General features: G+C 43.1%; 1 protein-coding gene across 2 annotated transcripts in view; it reads left to right on the top strand.

Annotated features, from left to right (window-relative positions):
• Nucleotides 1-6,995: 6,995 nt before the first annotated feature.
• Nucleotides 6,996-10,819, top strand: part of LOC136582166 (interferon regulatory factor 3-like) — a 43,092-nt gene continuing 39,268 nt past the window's right edge. The window contains exon 1 of one of the 2 annotated variants that reach the window (XM_066583001.1): nucleotides 6,996-7,091. The gene's annotated coding sequence lies outside the window, so the exon portion shown is untranslated. The remainder of the gene's footprint in view (nucleotides 7,092-10,819) is intronic. The other variant, XM_066583002.1, reaches the window with a different exon arrangement.

The following is a 10,819-nucleotide window of genomic DNA, read 5'->3' as shown; positions in this document are numbered from 1 at the left end:
TCCTGTCCACTGGCGTTTTTGTTTGCGGTGCGTTGCGATTTTTAACATAGGAACTGTCAGTTGCATATGTGTCCTTATTTTTCTCCTAATGCACCCCTGAATGTCAATGGAAATTAATGGAAAAGCCGCGAAAAAGCCGCGAAAACGCCACAAAAAACGCACGGAAAACGCTGCGTTTTTCACGCACGAAAATCGCAAACGCCAGTGGGTGGGCGCCCTTAGGTAGTTAAAGCAATGCAACCCTAGACTGGAACAATTATTGTTACCTCTACTATGTGGAAAATTCAGAATATTCATTATGTATGAGAGTGCGTATTCTGGGAAGTGAAAAAGACGAGTGCATCCATGTGGGAAAAAAGATTGCATCCGCAATCACTGCAAGCATTTAAAGATAATTTCCACGCTGACTCGCATGTCTTCCACTGCGGAAATACGTGCTTGCCAGGGACATGAAGCCTAAAATTCCTAAATGTGTGAAAATTGCTTAAAAAATGACTTTTCCAGGTCACATATGTTCAGATGTTGCCTTAGGGTTGCAAATACTAACAGTGTGTACCATTTTCATTTTAAAGAAAGTGTGCATGCTTCAAAATGTGGTGGGAAAGGGATCTGAGAAATTCACAAGAAATTCAGTAGACCTGACACTTCTTTATTCTTTTCCATATGTCAACAAGAAAACAACTTTAGTGCCAACTTTCACTTTGTTTCTTGCAGCTAGTTGATAATCTGTGAACAAACAGTAAGGATGAAACCTCCTTGCCAACTGGCCACATGCAGCCAAACCATGGCCACCCGCAGCTACTGATGGTTGCATGATTTACGGGCAAAATCATGTGGCCATCACCCGCTGTGCATGGGGGTGGTTTGGTCGCATGTGGCCAGTCACACTATGGGGTTTCACTCTAAGGGCTCCTTCATTCATTTGCACAGAAAGTTCTGCAAAGTATATCCTGCTTTATTAAAATAATAATAAATAAATCTTGTTATTTGTATAGCACCAACTTATTCCGCAGCGCTTTCAGGTCATTTATTTATTGCCCCTAGCAAGCTGGGTACTCATTTTAACAACCTCAGAAGGATGAGTCTACCTTGAGCGGGTAACTGAACCATGTGGGGATTGAACCTGCAACCTTCAGGTCGTGAGCGAGAGCTTAGGACTGCATTCTGTGCCACACAAGGACTCCCACTTAAGACTTTATGCATATGATCATATGCCAATCCCTGTGTTACGGGTCTGTAATATGGGTGCAATAATGTTATTCCTTCTAGATTCCTATACCTGGATGTGATGTGGTCCTATATACACAGCTCTATTAGGGCTGATTCACATTGGCGTATTTGTGCAAATCAAAAAGTAACAATAGGTTGCCAACAAATGTTATCTTCTTTTGCGTGTGCGAGAAAGAAACGAGAATATGCTGTATTTTGTGCACATTTCCGCACCAAAGAGCTCCATAAAAGTCTATGGGGGGTGCAAATGCACACATAATACAGAACGGGATGCGAAAAATAGAGCGCAAAACCGCAGGGAAAGGGGCATATGTGAACCTTACTAGGCTTAATAGCCTTTTAAATCAGGTGCTAAATCATAGCACCAGTATGTTGTGCGGAGGTGTGAAGCCGCCCTGAGGCTGGTTTCAGACGAGCGTATTATAGGGCACATTTCTATAGTACAGACGTGTGTTTTAGCCCGACCGCGGATATTACCGAGCCGAATGCAGAGCATCATAGTGGATTAACTTGCAAAAAATGCCTTGGATGTGCGCACATAGCCATAAAGTTGCTTGTGATTTGGTAATACCCATTTAACCCCTTCCCACTTCAGTCCTGTTTGTTTTGTCATTTTCATTTTGTCCTCCTCACTTTCAAAAAGTTGTATTTTCCAATGGGACCATTTAAAGTATTGGAAAACCTTTAAACGTTTCCAAGTGGGGGAAAATGGGGGAAAATATGCAGCTGCATCAGTTTTTTGAGGGGGGGTTTAAAGCGTGCACAGCGCAGTAACAATGACATGATGTTATCCCTATTCTGTTGGCAGCACAATTATGGTGATACCAAATGTATACACTTTTTTAAATGTAGTAAATGCTTAAAAAAATATCTTTCTGAAAAAAATTACTTTCTTTTGCCAGATTTTGAGCCCCATAAGGGGTTATTTTGTTGGACGCTTTAGAAGAAATTCATATTCCGCAACGCTGTGCCTGAATTCCATATGTACATATATAGGCACAAAATCTCACTGATTTCAATGGGCTCTTGCGCTGCGCAAAATGCAGGGAAAAATACGGACATGTGGATGAATCCGTTGAGATCAATGAGTTCTATTCACTTAGTATTGCGCGTGCAATACGCTGCGCAAATCTGGCCGTAGAGCTCGTTTGTTGCGGGGTGAGATGAAGCTTTTATTGATATGATTACGGAGTACAAGGAGCTTTTGATCATTTTTATTTGACTTTTTTGACAAGTTCATTATTTTAAGGCCTTATTTACACAACTGTATATACGCGGCTAATGTAGCTGCGTCCAGAAATCACGACCATCTGAAGCATTGGATTCCAAGGTATTCATTCACATGAGCGCTTTTCGGCTGCGTAAAAAAAAAATCACACACTGTGAAAGATAGAATATTGATTTTATACAAATGACAAGATAAGTCTTGCCCTATCTTTTAACGAAAAAAGCTGGAGGCTCCCATAGACTTCTATGGGAGCTGAAACAAAAGGGAGGGGAAGGGGGTTTAGATGCGTCCAACGCTCAGATTATATGACAAATGGCTCTTTTTAAGCATTAGTAGTCACTCCGAGGATTTCTGCCAACCAAGGAATTTCCGCACAGCTGCTTGTGTGAATGGACGAGAAAACACTAATTAAGCTCGGGACTCCATCGCAGCTAATCTTCATTCATACGATTTCAACCTCTTTCACATGGGTGACAGGATATCGCCGTGAGAAAATCGCGTTTTCTCGTGTCGATATCACTATTCTGTGTCGCTACAAAGTCACGCAACTTTGTAGCGCTCTTTTGATGGAATTCTGGGAATCTTGAAATATAAGCCCTACCCTAAAAATAAGCCCTGGCTTATTACATAAAAGCCACTGTTCACTCCTGCCGCGTCTTCTCTTCTCCGCCGCGTCCACGGCAGTTGCTTGTAGTTTTCTCTCAGCACTTCCCGGTCAGGGGTTCAAATTCCCCGCCTCCAGGAAGCGCTGCTGTGATTGGCTGAGTCTCGGCGCTCGAGAACCAATCAGAGCCAGTGCTTGATGAACCAATCACAGCCATCCAACCCATGACCAGGAAGTGCTGAGAGAATACTACAACCAAGTGCCGGAGACCTGCAGAGAAGACGCGGCGGAGTTAACAGCGGCTGTTAGGTGATTTTTTTTTATTTGTATTTTTTTGGTTTTCTATGCAGCTAGGGCTTAATTTTGGGCTACAAAACTTCGCAAACCGCGGTAATATTTAGCAACCTGCCTTTTTTTCCCCTCGCAGTGTTGCAGGCTATAAAACATTGTTAATATGGGCTTCACATACATGCGACTTCTATCACTGTCGCATCACGAAAAACGTTTGCGATTTTCTTGTCCGTGTGAAACCGGCCTTATAGCTGCGATCTGCCGAGCGTAAAAATGCCTACGGTCGTGTGAATGAGCCCTAAGGCAGTTGGAGCTATTGCAGAAATGTTGTCCACTAATCTGACAACCCCTTTAATTCCATTGGGTTATTTGAAAATAGGCTTTCTATACTAGACAACCCCTTTAAATATTGATAAAAGGGAGAAAAAGTACTTTTAACACTGGTTATAATATTCAATATTTATATTATGAAGAACGTTATATCATTCAGTGATACTAATATAATAAATACTGAGCTAAGTCATCCGGAGGCTCTATCTCTCCGCACATTGGTATCTGCAGCCAGCGGCCACTATCAGGACAGTACATATGGTATAACACATTGAGTGACACACTGTAGTCAGCGTTGTGCATGGGCTTTGGTGTAAAGTTTTTTTTAAGATGCCCTCGCCTCAGTAGCCAGCCTTGTAGCCGCCCGCAGAGCCTCTGCTACCTACAGAACACAACTACACACAACTACAATGGACCACTCACACGGGACGGAATAGCGTTGCAGAATACGCCCTCCTACGGAATATTTAGCGCTAAAACCTGGACGGTTAACGTGTGGAATTGAAAGTAACAGAATCCTGCCATCAGTTGTACATCAAAATCTGCAGTCAGCGATGTGGATTCTGGTGCGGAATTTACGGACGGCATATTCTGCAACACTGTTGCGGAATATTCTGTCCTGTATAAAAGGTCCCTAATAGATAGCCGTCGACCAAAAGCTTGGATCAGAGGAGCGTATGACCCTGAAAATTTAACCCCTGAGATACCCCAGTCTATGGTGATCATGGGCTTCCTTTGTACCCCCAGAGTTTCTATAAAATGACAATCCTGGCAATTCTAAGTCTCCTCACACCTACTAGCTGCTCAAGCTGGAGGGAGATGAGGGGCAAAACCCCCCAAACAGTGTGTCTGCACATGGTCATCTTTTCATAGTTACAAGGCTTGTTAAAGGACGAGACGTTGACTTGTAGGAGTGCTGCCTCCTCCTAGGTGGCGCTGTGAAGCATGTTTTTCTGGAGAGGAGTGTTTCTTATGGCTCATTCCCACGGGCGTATGCGTAAAACGCTGCATGGATTACGCAGCGTTTTACCTTCATGTGGGCTGGCAGTGATGTAGTTATCTCCGCATATGACAGCGATAGTGCACTGTGCATCACGGCGTATCTCAAGTTTTTTTTTTAATTTCCCGCTCTGTTTCATAACGACCCATACACAATGTATTGCGTATGAGCATTGTTGAATATGCTACCCATAGAGAACAATAGGGCTGCATGAGCGTAATATGTGGTAAAATAGAGCATGTTGTGATCTTTTTCACACGCAATGTATATATGCTCATGTGAATGGTTCAATGAAAATCAATGTATTTTCACTTACTCCATGCACAGCGTGCTACGCGGACGTGTATCGCATGCATAATACACGGTGAAATCACGCTCATGGGAATAAGCCCTTAGGGTATGATCATGCATCGGGAAGTAGAGCCGCACCAAAATCTGTAAGCGGGTTTTGACAGTGGAATTCACTCAATGTGTCTTTTACTATATTTTTGGCGCACATGTGTCTCGCGTATTTGTGTGTGCAAAGAAAGGCGCACGCATGCTCCCATTGATTTCAATGGACAAGTAAGTTAAATGAGTTAAATATGTGCTGTGCTCGTGTGCAATACACAAATATAGAACATGCTGCGCTTCTTTTTGTACAAACAAAATGCGCTTATGTGAACGAACCCATTGAAATCAATGGGTTCTATTCACTGCGTATTATGTATACAAATCTTGGGTGCGTAATTGCTGCACAAATGCGTTTGTGTGAATAAGCCCTAAGTTAATTGGGTTTGTTGAAACTCCATTCACTTACATTGTCTCCATTTAGTCTACTGTGGGTTTCTTTGCGCAACTAAAATGCGCAGGAAAACTAGCGATATTTTTTCTAGCGATGCTAGAATTCAGCCATTCATTGAATTCATGAATGGCTGAGCGCTGCCTATGATTGGCTGAGTGCTGTGACCAATCACAGGCAGCACTCAGCTGTCATTTAATGGCTGAGTGATCCCTGTGATTGGCTGAGTGCTCAGCCAATGAGACCAGTGCTTTCTGAGGTGCGGGGATTTTTCAATCCCCGGCCTCCAGAACACAGAAGACGACTGCTGTGCCAGAGAGAAGAGCTGGATGGCTCCTCTATGTGAGTATATGGTTTTCATATATTTCAAGCCCTTCCCTGAAAATCATTGCTGCAGGGGTTGCCTACAACCGACTGCTTTTTTAAATGGGGCCGCAGCAGTGCCGACCCAATTGAAAGCAATGGGATAGCATAACAGACTTCTGCCACAGCTGTGATAGCTGTGGCAGAGGATTCCCTCCTCCACACGGAAGTCAGATGTCCGCGATGTGCTCCCTATGTTTACAATGGGGCTGGTGCTGCTGCCGCCATTGAAAACACTAAGTGATATCGCAGAATTTTTCTCTGCGCTGCGAGGTGTGAAAGTAAAAATCGCAAATGAGTATGAACCCATTGAAAAATCATTGGTTTCATAATCATCGCTCTCGCATCACAAGAAAAAATATCGCTAGTGGGTAGGCACCCTAAAACTAAACCTCGTACAGCTATGGCAAAGAGAATGTCAAAAGTTCGTAGTGCCTTCTTAGGCTAATTTCACGCAGGGGAGCACAATCTCTGGACGTGAAACTCTGCCTGATATCACGCTCGGGAATGTGCGCTTTCCCCGTGGATGCGAGCCATTTTTGTGTCAAAAACGCCTCTCATCATTTCAGGGAAGTAACACCTGAAAGCTGCGCCAGAGGATAAGCATTGCTTTCAATGGGAAACCTCGCATGCCGTGCAATGTGTTTTCTGTCCCCATTGAAAACAATGGGCGAGGCGTTCCGCGGAATGCCCAAAGATAGGACATACATACTCATGTATATGACCCTATTTGAAAGAATGGGGTACATATTCCTGCAATATTTTCTCGGCCGTGTGAAAGCAGCCTGAGGCATTAACAACATGGTGCTGCAAAAGTATAGCGCAGACAACAAATCTAATGCACGGATATAGGGGATCTGGTGCAAACAGGAGTTCTTCCCCTATAACTATTTGCTCTGGCGTTCCTTAAGAAAAATGCACCATTCTATCACACACTTGTTTCCTTATCACTGAAATGTGAAGTATAAGAAAGTGTCGTAGCAGCTACTGCAGCAGGACGAGAGTCTGGAATATGACCGAATCTTCATTTTCGCCACATTGTATTCTCCTGGCATTTTGTGAAGCTGTCATTCCTTTGGTACGTCACTGCCCACACTCCTATCTCATTGCTTCCTGTGGAGAATCCGCCCCGTGCTACGTTATAAGGTCTTATTGGCCACCGCTGCCACAGAGTCTCACCCTGGGCTGGGCCAGTCCCACTATATCAATCATAGGCTTGGGTACTTCTGAGTTTACTGAAGAAACAATAGCTGCAAGCTGACAGGTAAAACAATGGCTGTATATATGGTGCTACATGATCCTATAGTCACCTGTATGCCTCATATAGCGCTGCTCTCTAATGAGTGATGCAACTTGTATTATTACATCCTGTGTATAACAGGATGTTATTGGAATGATCAGAGTTTGTTACAACAATGTTATGTGGATGAAATGTGATACATGTTGCAATAGACTTCAGCTGCATAAATAGGGAAAGGCAGATCAGAAGATCTCTTCAGCAGTGCCGTTAGCTCATGCAGTGTTTCAGGTCATGTTTTCAGGATATCCTATACAGCCTGTGGCAATGTCTGACAATAATTACATTAATGCTGAGGAAATCCTGAAAACATGACCTGTTGGGGACTGGAGTTGGGAAGCACTGCTGTAGAGGAATGCCTTGCATAGAAACTACTACTTGCTGTCATTGTAGTTCCAACACTTTTGTAAGGGCTGCAGAAGGATTGCAAAGTCTGACAAGTTTTAGAACTTTGTGTTTTTTTTTGTTTTTTTTTTATATAGGCATAAAAAACCTAATTATCTACAGCTCCAGCACACAGATGCAGCATTTCTGCAGATTATTTCTATGACTTTTATCATAACTGTCCAGCTATGAATAGCATAATGTTTTACTGCATTTTTTTCTGATGGGAGGTGCTTGGGATGTGTTTTTTTTAAATGTTTTGTTTTGTTTTGTTTCTTTGTTTCTAGACTGAAATTCGCCACTCCTATACCAAAACCATATGTATTGTTACACAAGCCACATACAGCATGTCCTATTGCCCATTGAAAGGAATGGGAGCATGCTTGCAATACGCAGGGAATATGCATATTTCAGTTGCCTATTTACACGTCTGATATACACACATGCCCATGTGAATAACCACTTAGTGAAACATTGTCAACCATAACAGCAGCCTTTAATTCAAGTGAATGGGTCTGAGTCTGGTTAAAGTGCAGTACCAGGTACAGCCACAGATGTCACTGTGCAGTGTTCCATGTTCTATCTTAGAAAACCCCTGTGCACACAAAAAACAACTGAGGCTATTTTCACATCTGTATTCTGGGATTCCATTTTTGTGCTCCTTTTTGGGAGCAGGAAAGGGGAATTCCCTGGCTGAATAGACTCGTTTTTTGAAGGACCCAAATTACGCTGAGTGGACCCCATTGACCAAAATGGGGTCTACTTGGTTTCCATTCATCCCTCTGGCATTTTACTGGATGAAAAAACTCTTTCATGCTGGACTTTTTTGTCCGGCATTTCATGCCAAATCTGTGAAGGAACCTCTGAACATAGAGGTACCTTTTGTTTAGGTCTAAAAAGGATACGTTGGGCAAATAGTATGCTATAAGAAAGGCCCATATGTCCTATAGAATAGAAGGCAAAACATTTGGTCAAAGGATTTCACCCTTTTGGAGGCATCTTTGGTTTGGCTGGTGTGGGGCAGTTTTGTTCTTTTCGGAGGCGAGTTAATGAACATAGGAGGAGATTTATCATATGAGACTATGTGCGACTTTAAGTACCGATGTATTATGAGACAAGTTTTGACTTGGGGCATTGCATGGATCTCTTCAATGAGAACCAATACCCCCAGAGACCCTTTGCATTACAAATGTCTATGTAGAGGTAATTGGGGATCCAAACCTGTTACTTCAGACTGTTGGCTGAACGATAAGCGGCTGCTCTCATGCTGAATGGGGATGTAGGTGTTTAGGGGCAGCTCAAGAACTCATGCCTCGGGCACACAGGAGCTTGCCCCCCACTCTGTACATGAACTGCTGGCGGTAAGGTGTGCTTTATCATAACATTCTGGCATTAATTATTTAGAGAGCGGAGCAAAGTCCTGTAGAAAACACAGCAGGAAGTGAAACTCTGTAATTTCTTGCAGACATATCAATACTGAAATTCTGGAGTCTAGTAGTGGATCAAATTGTCCCTTAGGTTATAAAAATAATAATGCGTGGGTGACTGAAATAAGTGAGGGGTTTATAGTAATTAGCACTGATTACTATAAACGAGGCCAAGAAATTTCTGAGATCGGCCTTGATGTCAGCCGTGCAGTCACCAGTAATGGGGGACCAAGGCAAATATAACTCCCCTCTCCTCGTTCCCCAGTGCCAACACACTGGGTCTTCATGTGTTATACTTCTCCCTGACTATGTGGTGTGTGTTGAGGTACAGTAAGGTAGTTTCATATTGATTTGGGAAAGGGGACAAAATTGGCAGACCTTTGACAACTAGCCAATCGGGAGCTAGGGGTGTGACAGGGGCTGGCCTGCATCCAAGTCCTCTCAAACCCCTAGCTTCCTGGTGGCGTCAAGATACGCTAATACAGATTGGCAATTGGCCTAATCTGTCTAGGACACCCTTGTCCCTTGTCTCAGCCCTGAAGCCAATGCTGGAGCTATGCAGCCTTTTACATAAACCTATATGCTGCCCATATACCTTCAATAGTTATCATTGATTGCCCATTCGGCAGACCAGTATTTCTCTCAGCTCCCCTACACACAAACACTCGATTCATCCAAGCATTTATGTGTTTTCCATGGGCAGAGGGAGGTAAGCCACTGCTAGACAGCTCCTGTAAAGGCTTATCTCCATGGAATGCAAGAAATTGAGCATTTAAAGGGAAGCTGTCATATCCCTATAGCATCATAGACTAAGTTATGGTGTTGTTAGGGAAGGTGACAAGGAGCTAGGGATGTATTTTTTTAATACTCCTCCACTCCCACAATCCAGCAGTGTCCCCCTCGGCACATGGCATGAAAAATTTGACTCCTTTCAGAATCCCGTGTGTGTACTCTCCTATACAAGTCGCATGGAACTCTGAAAAGAGTCAGATTTTTGTGCCGCACAGTGACTTCAAAGGGGGACACCACTGGATAGCTCACCTGGTTCCCTGTCACATCCCCTAACAGCACCATAACTTAGTCAATGGTGGTGTATGGATGTGAGAGGTTCCCTTAAAATTCAACCTGCTCAATCCTTCTTTCCCTTGTTGGGGGAGATTTGGGAGGACAGCAGGTCTGGCTGACTTAAGCTTAAGGTGCAACCACAGGTAAGTAGAAAAGACCCAAGATTGAAGGAGTCAGGTACACAGTGCTGCTCTTGATCAAGTATTCTACATAGAACTACAACGCATCCATGTTCAAATCGGTGAAGATGGTGCAGTGCAGGATGAAAAAACAAAAATGTTGATACTCTAACTAGTAGTTTAATATATATATATATATATATTTTTTTTTTTTAAATCTCTAAAAAAAAATCCTTGAAAGTGTAATTCCAGTTATACGACCTCCTATTCAATAAAGTTTTTGAAACTAGTGGGGAATTGAGTCTTACCAGTAGAAGCTTCCATTGTCATACTGCTGCCTGGTTGGCTATAGGACCACACATTTCCCCAATGTTTCTGCCAGTGGGTTTTTTAAGATTTGTGTAGAACATTCTTTTACCTGGAGTTACACTAATCTCAGAGCAGTATTCTTGAGGGGCACAACTACATAGAAACTGAGGAAGGTCTGGTCGCTCATGTAATATTAAATGCTGGCCATTCAAAAGGATTAACCATCGAAGTAAAACATGGGTATGCTGTGTCTACCCACACTGGTGCTGTTATTTGCAGTATCTTTCCCATCTGGCCAATAGAGGGGGGAGGTCCTAATTGGAGAAGGGAGTCCTACTATAAGCTCCATATGGCATAATTACAAGGAATGAGACAAGCTGTAGTATATAGT

Source organism: Eleutherodactylus coqui, chromosome 11 (assembly GCF_035609145.1).
Source record: "Eleutherodactylus coqui strain aEleCoq1 chromosome 11, aEleCoq1.hap1, whole genome shotgun sequence".
NCBI lineage: Eukaryota > Metazoa > Chordata > Amphibia > Anura > Eleutherodactylidae > Eleutherodactylus > Eleutherodactylus coqui.
The sequence above is the reverse complement of the archived record's forward strand: the minus strand, read 5'-3'. Positions and strand labels throughout refer to the sequence as shown.